This window comes from Triticum urartu, chromosome 3A, assembly GCF_056163025.1.
Source record: "Triticum urartu cultivar PI428250 chromosome 3A, HENAU_Tu73, whole genome shotgun sequence".
Lineage (NCBI taxonomy): Eukaryota > Viridiplantae > Streptophyta > Magnoliopsida > Poales > Poaceae > Triticum > Triticum urartu.
The window spans coordinates 619912251-619927406 of NC_141875.1; positions in this window are offsets into that span (position 1 = coordinate 619912251).

Below are 15156 nucleotides of genomic sequence, written 5' to 3' on the forward strand. Positions count from 1 at the left end.
AAGTATTAGCAGTTGAGTTGTCAATTCAACCACAACTGGATAACTTAGTATCTGCAGCAAAGTATTTAGTAACAAAGTAGTATGATAGTAACGGTAATGGTAGCAAAAGTAATATTTTTGGGTTTTGTAGTGATTGTAACAGTAGCAACGGTAAAGTAAATAAGCGAAGAACAATATGTGAAAAGCTCCTAGGCATTGGATCGGTGATGGAGAATTATGCCGGATGCGGTTCATCATGTAACAGTCATAACATAGGGTGACACAGAACTAGCTCCAATTCATCAATGTAATGTAGGCATGTATTCCGAATATAGTCATACGTGCTTATGGAAAAGAACTTGCATGACATCTTTTGTCCTACCCTCCCGTGGAAGCGGGGTCCTAATGGAAACTAAGGGATATTAAGGCCTCCTTTTAATAGAGTACCAGACCAAAGCATTAACAAATAGTGGATACATGAACTCCTCAAACTACAGTCATCACTTGGAGTGGTCCCGATTATTGCCACTTCGGGGTTGCCGGATCATAACACATAGTAGGTGACTATAGACTTGCAAGATAGGATCAAGAACTCACATATATTCATGAAAACATAATAGGTTCATATCTGAAATCGTGGCACTCGGGCCCTAGTGACAAGCATTAAGCATATCAAAGTCATAGCAACATCAATCTCAGAACATAGTGGATACTAGGGATCAAACCCTAACAAAACTAACTCGATTGCATGATAAATCTCATCCAACCCATCACCGTCCAGCTAGCCTACGATGGAATTACTCACGCACGGCGGTGAGCATCATGAAATTGGTGATGGAGGATGGTTGATGATGACGACGGCGACGGATTCCCCTCTCTGAAGCCCCGAACGGACTCCAGATCAGCCCTCCCGAGAGAGTTTAGGGCTTGGCGGCGGCTCCGTATCGTAAAACGCGATGAATGTTTCTCTCTGATTTTTTCTCCCCGAACACGTATATATGGAGTTGGAGTTGAGGTCGATGGAGCACCAGGGGGCCCACGAGGCAGGGGGCGTGCCCTGGGGGACAGGCGCACCTCCCACCCTCGTGGACAGGGTGTGGGCCCCCTGGCCTTGATTCTTTCGCCAGTATTTTTAATTATTTCCAAAAATAATCTCCGTGAAGTTTCAGGTCATTCTGAGACCTTTTTTTCTGCACAAAAATAACACCATGGCAATTCTGCTGAAAATAGTGTCAGTCCGGGTTAGTTCCATTCAAATCATACAAGTTAGATTCCAAAACAAGGGCAAAAGTGTTTGGAAAAGTAGATACGATGGAGACGTATAAGGTGTGCATCCAACTTGCTTGCTCACGAAGACCTAGGGCATTTGAGGAAGCCCATTGTTGGAATATACAAGCCAAGTTCTATAATGAAAAATTCCCACTAGTATATCACTACTAGGGAAAAGCCTAGCAGCAGCACGGGTTCTAGGCATAGCAGTAGCGCGGGGACCCGCACTACTGTTAACGCGCTACAGCTAACCTGTAGCAGCAGTGCGTGTACCCCCGTGCTACTGCTATACAAGTGTAGCAGTAGCGTGCTGTATGGAAGCGCGCTTTTGTGGGCCGCGCTACTGCTACTGGCACGCTGATAAGTCTCCAACGTATCTATAAATTTTATTGTTCCATGCTATTATATATTCTGTTTTGGACGTTTAATGGGCTTTATTATACACTTTTATATTATTTTTGGGACTAACCTATTAACCGGAGGCCCAGCCCAAACTCCTGTTTTTTGCCTATTTCAGTGTTCGAAGGAGAAGGATATCAAATAGAGTTCAAACGGAATGAAACCGTCGGGAACGTGATTTTCGGAACAAACGTAATCCAGAGGACTTGGAGTGGACGTCAAGCAATCAACGAGGAGGCCACGAGGCAGGGGGCGCACCTACCCCCCTGGGCGTGCCCTCCACCCTCGTGGGCCCCTCGTAGCTCTCCTGAGCGACCTCCTTCGCCTATATATACTCATATACACTGGAAACATCACATACGGAGCCAAAACCCTATTTCCACCGCCGCAACCTTCTGTACCCATGAGATCCCATCTTGGGGCCTTCTTCGGCGCTCCGCCGGAGTGGCATTGATCACGGAGGGCTTCTACATCAACACCATAGCCTCTCTGATGATGTGTGAGTAGTTTACCTCAGACCTTCGGGTCCATAGTTATTAGCTAGATGGCTTGTTCTCTCTCTTTGGATCTCAATACAAAGTTCTCCTCGATTCTCTTGGAGATCTATTTGATGTAACTCTTCTTTTGTGGTGTGTTTGTCGAGATCCGATGAATTGTGGGTTTATGATCAAGATTATCTATGAACAATATTTGAATCTCCTCTGAATTCTTTTATGTATGATTGGTTATCTTTGCAAGTCTCTTCGAATTATCAGTTTGGTTTGGCCTACTAGATTGATCTTTGTTTCAATGGCAGAAGTGCTTATCTTTGGGTTCAATATTGCGGTGCTCGATCCCAGTGATAGCAGGGGAAACGACACGTATTGTATTGTTGCCATCGAGGATAAAAATACGGGGTTTATATCATATTGCATGATTTTATCCCTCTACATCATGTCGTCTTGCTTAAAGCGTTACTCTGTTCTTATGAACTTAATACTCTAGATGCATGCTGGATAGCGGTCGATGTGTGGAGTAATAGTAGTAGATGCAAGTAGGAGTCGGTCTACTTGTCACGGACGTGATGCCTATATACATGATCATACCTAGATATTCTCTTAACTATGCTCAATTCTATCAGTTGCTCGACAGTAATTCGTTTACCCACCGTAATACTTATGCTATCTTGAGAGAAGCCACTAGTGAAACCTATGGTCCCCGGGTCTATTCTCCATCATATTAATTTTCCGTCAACAAGCTATTTCTATATTTATTTACTTTGCAATATTTACTTTATTATTTATCATAAAAATACCAAAAATATTATCTTATCATCTCTATCAGATCTCACTCTCGTAAGTGACCGTGAAGGGATTGACAACCCCTTTATCGCGTTGGTTGCGAGGTTCTTATTTGTTCGTGTAGGTGCGTGCGACTCGAGCGCAGTCTCCTACGGGATTGATAGCTTGGTTCTCAAAAATTGAGGGAAATACTTACGCTACTTTACTGCATCACCCTTTCCTCTTCAAGGGAAAACCAACGCAGTGCTCAAGAGGTAGCAGGCATCACATCCGCGACAAGTAGACCGAAACGATTCTGCATCTACTCCTATTACTCCACACACAGACCGCTATCCAGCATGCATCTAGAGTATTAAGTTCATAAGAACAGAGTAACGCATTAGGCAAGATGACATGATGTAGAGAGATAAACTCAAGCAATATGATATAAACCTCGTCTTTTTATCCTCGATGGCAACAATACAATATGTGTCGTTTCCCTTTCTGTCACTGGGATCGAGCACCGGAAGATTGAACCCAAAGCTAAGCACATCTCCCATTACAAGAAAGATCAATCTAGTAGGCCAAACTAAACCGATAATTCGAAGAGACTTGCAAAGATATCAAATCATGCATATAAGAATTCAGAGAAGAATCAAATATTGTTCATAGATAATCTTGATTATAAACCCACAATTCATTGGATCTCGGCAAACACACCGCAAAAAGTATTACATCAAATAGATCTCCAAGAAGATCGAGGAGAACTTTGTCTTGAGATCCAAAGAGAGAGAAGAAGCCATCTAGCTAATAACTATAGACCCGAAGGTCTATGGTAAACAACTCACACATCATCGGAGAGGCTATGGTGTTGATGTAGAAGCCCTCTGTGATCGAATCCCCCTCCGGCAGATCGCCGGAAAAGGCCCCAATATGGGATCTCACGTGTACAGAAGGTTGCGTCGGTGGAAAAGTGGTTTTGTGGCTCCCTCCGATGGTTTCAGGGTATAAGAGTATATATAGGCGAAAGAAGTAGCTCGGTGGAGCTACGAGGGGCCCACGAGGGTGGGGGCGCGCCCTCCTGCCTCGTGGCCGCCTCGTTGCTTCCTTGACGTCCATTCCACGTCTCCTGGATTGAGTTTGTTCCAAAAAAGATCCTCGCGAATGTTTCGTTCCGTTTGGATTCCGTTTGATATTCCTTTTCTGCGAAACACTGAAATAGGAAAAAAACAGCAATTTGCACTGGGCCTTTGGTTAATAGGTAAGTTCCAAAAATAATATAAAAATTTGTATTCAAGCCCATTTAAACATCCAAACCAGATAATATAATAGTATGGAACAATAAAAAATTATGGATACGTTGGAGATGTATCAGCGACCGTCGGGGCCGGAGCCGGGGTCGGGGCCGGCGCCGTGGGCTACCGCCGGGGTCGGGGGCGAGCGCAGGGGCGCGGCGAGGGCAGGCCTCCGGCAGCGCGACGGGGGAAGAGAGAGTGTGGGGATTTGGGGGAAAAGAGGTGGGATGAAGAGAGGAGTGGGGATTTTGGGGGTTAAGTGGGCATAGCAGTAGCGCGTTTAAACAAAACACGCTATAGCTACTCCAGGTAGCTATAGCGGTTTTATGAGGAAACCGCTACTGCTACCTGATACGTCTCCAATGTATCTATAATTTTTGATTGTTCCATGCTATTATATTATCTGTTTTGGATGTTTAATGGGCTTTACTAAGCACTTTTATATTATTTTTGGGACTAACCTACTAACCCAAGGCCCCATGCAAATTGCTGTTTTTTTGCCTATTTCAGTGTTCCGCAGAAAAGGAATATCAAATGGAATGAAACCTTCGGGAGAGTTATTTTTGTAACAAACGTGATCCAGGGGACTTGGAGTGGACTTCAAGAAAGAAGCGAGGAGGCCACAAGGCAGGAGGGCGCACCTGCCCCCCCTGGGCGCGCTCCCCATCCTCGTGGGCCCCTCGTAGCTCCACCGACCTACTTCTTCCTCCTATATATACCCATATACCCTAAAAACATCCAGGAGCACCACGAAACCCTATTTCCACCACCGCAACCTTCTGTACCCGTGAGATCCCATCTTGGGGCCTTTTCCAGAGCTCCGCCGGAGGGGGAATCGATCACTGAGGGCCTCTACATCAACACCATAGCCTCTCCGATGATGTGTGTGTAGTTTACCATAGACGTTCGGGTCCATAGTTATTAGGTAGATGGCTTCTTCTATCTCTTTGGATCTCAATACAAAGTTCTCCTCGACTATCTTGGAGATCTACTCGATGTAATTCTTTTTGCGGTGTGTTTGTCGAGATCCGATGAATTGTGGGTTTATGATCAAGATTATCTATGAACTATATTTGGTTCTTCTCTGAATTCTTATATGTCTGATTTGTTATCTTTGCAAGTCTCCTCGAATTATAACTTTGGTTTGGCCTACTAGATTGATCGTTCTTGCCATGGGAGAAGTGCTTAGCTTTGGGTTCAATCTTGCGGTGTCCTTTCCCAGTGACAGCAGGGGCAGCAAGGCACGTATTGTATTGTTGCCATCGAGGATAAAAAGATGGGGTTTATATCATATTGCTTGAGTTTATCCCTCAACATCATGTCATCTTGCTTAATGCGTTACTCTGTTCTTATGAACTTAATACTCTAGATGCAGGCAGGAGTCGGTTGATGTGTGGGGTAATAGGAGTAGATGCAGAATCATTTCGGTCTGCTTGTTGCGGACGTGATGCCTATATACATGATCATGCCTAGATATTCTCATAACTATGCGCTTTTTTATCAATTGCTCGACAGTAATTCGTTCACCCACCATAAATTATGCTATCTTGAGAGAAGCCACTAGTGAAACCTATGGCCCCCGTGTCTATCTTCCATCATATTATTTTCATATCAATTTGCTATTTCTTCTATCTTTTATTTTGCAATCTTTACTTTCCAATCTATATCATAAAAATACCAAAAATATTTATCTTATTATCTCTATCAGATCTCACTTTTGCAAGTGGTCGTGAAGGGATTGACAACCCCTTTATCGCGTTGGTTGCAAGGTTCTTATTTGTTTGTGTAGGTACGAGGCGACTTGTGTGTGGTCTCCTACTGGATTGATACCTTGGTTCTCAAAAACTGAGGGAAATACTTACGCTGCTTTGCTGCATCACCCTTTCCTCTTCAAGGGAAAACCAATGCATGCTCAAGAGGTAGCACTATCTTGACTAGCTGTAGCTCTTTTCTCAAAAAAGCACTACTGCTATAACCAGTAACTATATAGCAGTTTTCCTGTTTGTTTCCTTCTATTTTCTTTTCCTTTATTTTCTCTCACTTTTCTTTTCTTTTTTTTCGAGAGCGGTGAACGAAGGGAAGGCGATATATATTGCATCGTTTGACGGTTAAGTATGGATACGAAATACAAACATATATATTACATCATTGGACCCATGCATAATAATGGCTAAGTGTGTATACAAAATAGGAACATATATATTACATCATTTGACCGATAACATACGGTTCCTCAGCGTTGACATTTTCGTTTTTGAGTGAGCTTCTTTCCCTTCTTGTTCGTTGAAGAATAATTGAGCCCCTCATTGTGACTTTTCCTTTTCCATGGAGTACGATTTTTCTTAGGTAATGTAGTATTGATTCTTCTTTTGACGTATACTTCATCATCATCGTCATCTCCCCTCACTGGGTTGCCATACTGGTCGTACTCTTCCTCGTTGGTGACTCCATCCATTCCAATGATGTTCCTTTTGCCTGTCCTCATGACAACACGGCTGGGATTGCGCGGGTCGGTTATGAAGAAGCATTGTGTCACGTGCTTAGCGTGTACCCATGGCTCGTTTTTTGCGATAGCGTTCACGGTAGCGCTCTTGGCGTCGGGTATAGTCATGGTAGTGAAATACCAGTTTTCTCTTTCGACATTCTTAGCCCATCTGACACGGAACATCGTCGTGTTGTGCAGTCCAGAGTAGTCAAGCTCCCAGATCTCCTCGACCCTTCCGTAAAATCTATCAGTTGCGTCGTTGTCGCTACCGGTCATGCATTCCATCGTCACCCCTGGGTTCTGATCATCACTATCCATACCTTTGGCCTCCGTGTAGAACGTGTATCCGTTGATATCGTATGCCTGATAGGTTACGAGGTTGGGCGAGGGGCCAAATGCTAAGGCGTATATGAGCAATCCGTCCTTAGAGCCCTCCTCCGGGGGATTAGCAATAATATGCTCTTTGAACCAATGCAGGAAAGTGGAGTTGTGCTCTCTAGTAACTTCGGCGCCCGTCCTGCATACCCCCCGGTCACGATACTTCTTTGCGATAATTTCGTTGTGCAGTGCCACGAAAGGATCTTCCTCGTCTAGGTGTTGTAGCACTACCAAGTTTGCTCTGTCAAAGTCGTTGCATCGATCTGAGTATGCCACGTGCAGTTCCCTGCGACCATTGGAGTGACCTTCTCCTTGAAGCCTCCCATCGTGCTTGTTAACGGGCAAACCAACACCAACACTAGGCGGCTAGTCTGCCCATATAGAAGATTCTCGCAGAAAGAGTTGCACTCTTGTGTCAGATAGCCCTGGACGATGCTTCCATCCGGATGGGACATGTTATGAACGAATCCTTTGATGATCCCATTCATCCTCTCAAACGGCATCATGTTGTGCAGGAATGACGGCCCCCAGGTCAATTATGTCATCCACAATATCGACACACAGATGAACTATCACGTTAAAAAACGCGGGCGGAAGTACATCTCAAGCTCATTCAGTATCAAAACGATCTCTTCCTGTAGCCTTCGGAGCTGCTTCACACTGATCAACTTTTGAGAGATGACGTCGAAAAAGTTGCAGAGACCAATAAGCGTGTCATGGACGTGCTTGTCCATTATCCCTCTAAGGGCAACAGGTGGTATCTGTATCATCATCACATGACAGTCATGGGACTTCATCCCGCTGAACCTTTTCTTGTCCGTGTCTAGATATCTGCTTATCTTGCCATAGTAACCAGAACTAACTTTGAATCTGGTAAGGCACTTAAAGAATTGATCGATCTCAGCCTGACTTAAGGTGAAGCAAGAAGGGGGGCAATAATCCTCTTCCTTTACTTTCTTGACCTTCTTCTCCCGCGCCTCTGTCTCCGTCTCTATCTCGTCTGACTTTTTACGGGGTGGCATGTGCAGATCTTCACTGATATTCAAATCTTGCAAGTTTTTTCTTACCTTCGGCCCATCCTTGGTCTTATCTGGCATGTTCATCAGTGTCGCGAGCAAGCTCTCAAGGACATTCTTACAGATATGCATTTGATCAAGGCAATGAGGTGTATCGAGTTTTTCCAATACTCCAAGTCCCAGAACACATACCTCGTCTTCCATACCTTCAGCAGCGGCTCCGGCGCCTTTTTCATCGTCTTTCCCAGCGCAGCTGCTTCCAGTTTTTCAACAGCTCATCGATTTCGGCGCCGCTCCGCTTACGTGGAGGTCCTCGATGCTCAGTGTGACCATTGAATAGATCTCCATGGTTTCTCCACAAGTCATCCAGTTCGAGCCATCTTCGATGCCACATGTACACAATTTTCCCAGACCCGCCATCTTTCCTTGACGTTAGATGCTGAGATGTCGTATCATCCATGCACCACGTGCATCCGCAATATCCATGGCACACCTTTCCTACGACATATCCATAACCAAGATAGTCATGCACCATCGTGATCAGCGCAGCTCTCATGTAGAAATACTCGCCTTTGCTGGCGTCCCATGTCTTGGCCGGTGTTTTCCATAACATGTCTAACTCCTCTTGAAGTAGCCCTAGATACAGATTAATATTATTTCTTGGTTGTTTCGGCCCTTGAATCAACATGCTCATGTGAATGTACTTCGACTTCATGCACAACCAGGGGGGAGGTTGTACATCCATACGAACATGGGCCATGTGCTATGGTTGGTGTTCTGGTTGCCAAACGGATTCATGCCATCGGTACACGCGTCGAGCATGATGTTCCTTGCATCACATTCGAAATACCGATAGAAGCCGTTCAATGCTCTCCACTGGCTTCCATCCTTGACGTGTCTCAGCTTTGGATCATCTCCATCATCGGGCTTCTTCCTCTCCGCGTGCCAGCGCATTACAGCTTTTCTTCCTTGGGATCTATGAAATACCGCTGGAGACGCGGAGTGATCGATAAGTACCATACAACTTTCTGGGGACATTTCTTCCGGTCCTTCTTGTATCGAGAAGCATTGTACACCGGACAGCTTGTTTTTTCCGCGTGCTCCTTCCGATCAATTATGCAATTGTTGATGCATGCATGGTATCTAACGTGCGGCAGATCAAGAGGGCACACGATCTTTGATATGTCTCCAACGTATCTATAATTTTTTATTGTTCCATGCTATATTATATTCTGTTTTGGATGTTTAATGGGCTTTATTATACACTTTTATATTATTATTTGGGACTAACCTATTAAAAGGAGGCCTAGCCCAAATTGCTGTTTTTTTTGCCTATTTCAGTGTTTCACAGAAAAAGAATATCAAACGGAGTCCAAACGGAATGAAACCTTCGGTAATGTGATTTTCGGAACAAACGTGATCCAGAGGATTTGGAGTCCACCTAAAGAAATCAACGAGGAGAGCACGAGGCAGGGAGGCGCGCCTACGGCCCCCCAGGCGCGCCATCCACCCTCATGGGACCCACGTTGCTCCACCGACGTACTTCTTCCTCCTATATATACCTACGTACCCCCAAACCATCAGAGGCATCCATGAAAACCTAATTCCACCGCCGCAACCTTCTATACCCATGAGATCCCATCTTGGGCCTTTTCCGGCGCTCCGGCGGAGGGGGCATTGATCACGGAGGGCTTCTACATCAACACCATAGCCTCTTCGATGATGTGTGAGTAGTTTACCTCAGACCTTCAGGTCCATAGTTATTAGCTAGATGGCTTCTTCTCTCTCTTTGGATCTCAATACAAAGTTCTCCTCGATTCTCTTGGATATCTATTCGATGTAATCTTCTATTGCGGTGTGTTTGTCGAGACCGATGAATTGTGGGTTTATGATCAAGTTTTTCTATGAACAATATTTGAATCTCCTCTGAATTCCTTTATGTATTATTGGTTATCTTTGCAAGTCTCTTCGAATTATCAGTTTGGTTTGGCCTACTAGATTGATCTTTCTTGCAATGGGAGAAGTCTTCGGGTTCAATCTTGCGGTGCTCGATCCCAGTGAAAGAAAAGGAAACGACACGTATTGTATTGTTGCCATTGAGGATAACAAGACGGGGTTTGTATCATATTGCATGAGTTTATCCATCTACATCATGTCATCTTGCTTAAAGCGTTACTCCATTCTTATGAACTTAATACTCTAGATGCATGCTGGATAGCTGTCGATGTGTGGAGTAATAGTAGTAGATGCAGAATCGTTTCGTTCTACTTGTCGCGGACGTGATGCCTATATACCTGATCATACTTAGATATTCTCATAACTATGCTCAGTTCTATCAATTGCTCGACAGTAATTTGTTCACCCACCGTAATACTTATGCTCTTCAGAGAAGCCACTAGTGAAACCTATGGCCCCCGGGTCTATTTTCCATCATATTAATCTTCCAACACTTAGCTATTTCTATTGCCGTTTATTTTACTTTGCATCTTTATTTCTCTTTATCATAAAAATACCAAAAAAATTATCTTATCATATCTATCAGATCTCACTCTCGTAACTGGCCGTGAAGGGATTGACAACCCCTTTATTACGTTGGTTGCGAGGTTCTTATTTGTTTGTGTAGGTGCGTGGGACTCGAGCGTGGTCTCCGACTGGATTGATACCTTGGTTCTCAAAAACTGAGGGAAATACTTACGCTACTTTACTGCATCGCCCTTTCCTCTTCAAGGGAAAACCAACGCAGTGCTCAAGAGGTAGCAAGAAGGATTTCTGGTGCCGTTGCCGGGTAGTCTACGCACAAGTCAAGACATACCAAGTACCCATCACAAATCCTATCCCTTGCATTACATTATTTGCCATTTGCCTCTTGTTTTCCTCTCCCCCACTTCACCCTTGCCATTTTATTCGCCCTCTCTTTTCTGTTCGCCCTCTTTTTCGCTTGCCTCTTGTTTGCTTGTGCTACCATGTGCCTTCCTTTTGCTTGCATCTTCACTTGCTAAAAGTTTACGGATCCTCATCCACTTGCTAATCTCTTTAAGAGATCCAATTATGATGAACCAATTTCTAGTGATTTGAGTGCACTAGATTATCTTTATGAGGTTTTGCTTGAAATCCGTGAATCCAAAAATTATGATGAAGAAATTTATGAAGAGATTCACGATAGCTCGTTGAATAAAAAGCATGATTGCAATGATTTTACTATAAATTCTCTTGATGTCAATTATTCTAATAATATGCAAAACCCTAAGCTTGGGGATGCGAGTTTTGCTATGTCTACTACTTGTTGCAATGATCATGATTGGGGTGATTCTTCTTTTGATCTTGAAAATTTATTTAAGCCCCATGATGAATATGAGATTGATAATAATTTTTGCAATAATATTGAAAGTGGGTTTGGAAGAGTGTCAATTTAGATCCCACATATTTGGAGAATGTTCAATCTTATGGTATTTTTGATAAAAGTGGGTTTGGAGAGGTCATGACTTTAGTTAATGTTAATCCCACTATTTTGGAAGAGTGTCAACTTTGCATGCATGTGGATCGTGTTGAAAATATTTATTGTGATAGCTATTTTGTTGAATTTGCTTATGATCCCACATGTAATTATTTTGAGAGAGGAAAATATGGTTGTAGAAATTTTCATGATAATAAATTACCTCTCGTTATGTTGAGATTGCTATTGTTTCTTTCCACTTCCTTGCATATGCTAGTTTTTGGTTGCTATGATAATTTGTTTGCCTATAAGATTCCCATGCATAGGAAGTACGTTAGACTTAGATGTGTTTGTCACGTGTTTCATGATGCTCTCTTTGTGCTTCAATTATTGTTTTTCATGTGAGCATCGTTGAAATCTTATGTCTAGCTAGGGGCGTTAAACGATAGCGCTTGTTGGGAGGCAACCCAATTTTATTTTAGTTTTTTGCTTTTTTGCTTATGTTTAGGAATAAATCTTTGATCTAGCCTGTGGTTAGATTTGTTTTTATGTTTTAATTAGTGTTTGTGCCAAGTTAAACCTATAGGATCTTCTTGGATGATAGTTATTTGATCTTGCTGAAAATTCCAGAAGTTTTCTGTTCACAAAAACAATTGTTAAAAATCACCAGAACGTGATAAAATACTGATTACAATTGCAGTAGATCAATAAACAAATTATCTAGGTCGTCCTATTTTGGTAGATTTTTCTGAGTTCTAGAAGTTTGAGTTAGTTACAGATTACTACAGACTGTTCTGTTTTTGACAGATTCTGTTTTTCGTGTGTTGTTTGCTTATTTTGATGAATCTATGGATAGTAGAAGAGTTTATAAACCATAGAGAAGTTGTAATACAGTAGGTTTAACACCAATATAAATGAAGAATGAGTTCAATACAGTACCTTGAAGTGGTGTTTTGTTTTTCTTTCGCTAACGGAGCTCACGAGATTTTCTGTTAAGTTTTGTGTTGTGAAGTTTTCAAGTTTTGGGTAAAGATTTGATGGATTATGGAACAAGGAGTGGCAAAAGCCTAAACTTGGGGATGCCCAAGGCAGCCCAAGGTAAATCTAAGGACACCAAAAAGCCAAAGCTTGGGGATGCCCCGGAAGGCATCCCCTCTTTCGTCTTCATCCATCGGTAACTTTACTTGGAGCTATATTTTTATTCACCACATGATAAGTGTTTTGCTTGGAGCGTCTTGTATGATTTGATTCTTTGATATTTAGTTTACCAGAATCATCCTTGTTGTACACACCTTTTGAGAGAGACACACATGATTCGGAATTTATTAGAATACTCTATGTGCTTCACTTATATCTTTTGAGCTATATAGTTTTTGCTCTAGTGCTTCACTTATATCTTTTAGAGCACGGCGGTGGTTTTGTTTTATAGAAACTGTTGTTCTCTCATGCTTCACTTATATCATTTTGAGAGTCCTACAAAACATCATGGTAATTTGCTTAAATTGAGAAATTAGTCGTAATATGATAGGCATCCAAGATTAGTAAAAACTTTCTTATAAGTGCGTTGAATACTAAGAAAAGTTTGATGCTTGATGATTGTTTTGAGATATGAAGATGGTGATATTAGAGTCATGCTAGTTGAGTAGTTGTGAATTTGAGAAATACTTGTGTTAAAGTTTGTGATTCCCGTAGCATGCGCGTATGGTGAACCGTTATGTGATGAAGTCGGAGCATGATTTATTTATTGATTGTCTTCCTTATGAGTGGCGGTCGGGGACGAGCGATGGTCTTTTCCTACCAATCTACCCCCCCTAGGAGCATGCGCGTAATACTTTGCTTTCATAACTCGTAGATTTTTGCAACAAGTATATGAGTTCTTTATGACTAATGTTGAGTCCATGGATTATACGCACTCTCTTCCTTCCACCATTGCTAGCCTCACTAATACCATGCTCTTTTTGTCGGTATCATACACCCACCATATACCTTCCTCAAATAGCCACCATACCTACCTATCATGGCATTTCCATAGCCATTCCGAGATATATTGCCATGCAACTTACCACCATTCCGTTTACTATGACATGCTTCATAATTGTCATATTGATTTGCATGATCATGTAGTTGACATTGTATTTGTGGCAAATCCACCATTCATAATTCATACATGTCACTCTTGATTCATTGCATATCCCGGTACACCGCCGGAGGCATCCACATAGAGTCATATTTTGTTCTAAGTTTTGAGTTGTAGTTCTTGAATTGTAAAGAAAATAAAAGTGTGATGATCATCATTATTAGAGCATTGTCCCAAGTGAGGAAAGGATGATGGAGACTATGATTCCCCCATAACTCGAGATGAGACTCTGGACTAAAAAAAGAGAGAAAACGAGACAAGGGACAATGCTACTATCCTTTATCCACACTTGTGCTTCAAAGTAGCACCATGATCTTCATGATAGAGAGTCTCCTATGATATCACTTTCATATACTGGTGGGAAATTTTCATTATAGAACTTGGCTTGTATATTTAAATGACGGGCTTCCTCAAAATGCCCTAGGTCTTCGTGAGCAAGCAAGTTGGATGCACACCCACTTAGTTTCTTTTGTTGAGCTTTCATATACTTATAGCTCTAGTGCATCCGTTGCATGGCAATCCCTACTCACTCACATTGATATCTATTAATGGGCATCTCCATAGCCTGTTGATACGCCTAGTTGATGTGAGACTATCTTCTCCTTTTTTGTCTTCTCCACAACCACCATTCTATTCCACATGTAGTGCTATGTCCATGGCTCACGCTCATGTATTGCATGAAGATTGAAAAGTTTGAGAACACCAAAAGTATGAAACAATTGCTTGGCTTGTCATCGAGGTTGTGCATGATTAAATACTTTCTGTGATGAAGATAGAGCATAGCCAGACTATATGATTTTGTAGGGATAACTTTCATTGTCGATGTTATTTTGAGAAGACATAATTGCTTATTTAGTATGCTTGAATTATTATTATTTTTATGTCAATACTAAACTTTTATCTTGAGTCATTCGGATATGAACATTCATACCACAATTAAGAGAATTACATTGAAAATTATGCCAAGTAGCATTCCACATCAAAAATTCTGTTTTATCATTTACATACTCAAGGACGAGCAGGAATTAAGCTTGGGGATGCTTGATACGTCTCCAACGTATCTATAATTTTTTTATTGTTCCATGCTATATTATATTTCGTTTTGGATGTTTAATGGGCTTTATTATACACTTTTATATTATTTTTTGGGACTAACTATTAACCAGAGGCCCAGCCCAAATTGCTGTTTTTTTGCCTATTTCAGTGTTTCGCAGAAAAAGAATATCAGACAGAGTCCAAACGGAATGAAACCTTCGGGAACGTGATTTTCGGAACAAACGTGATCCAAAGGACTTGGAGTCCACATAAAGAAATCAACGAGGAGAGCACGAGGCAGGGGGGCGCGCCTAGCCCCCCAGGCGCGCCCTCCACCCTCGTGGGGCCCACGTTACTCCACCGACATACTTCTTCCTCCTATATATATACCTATGTATCCCCAAACCATCAGAGGCATCCACGAAAACCTAATTCCACTGCCGCAACCTTTTGTACCTGTGAGATCCCATC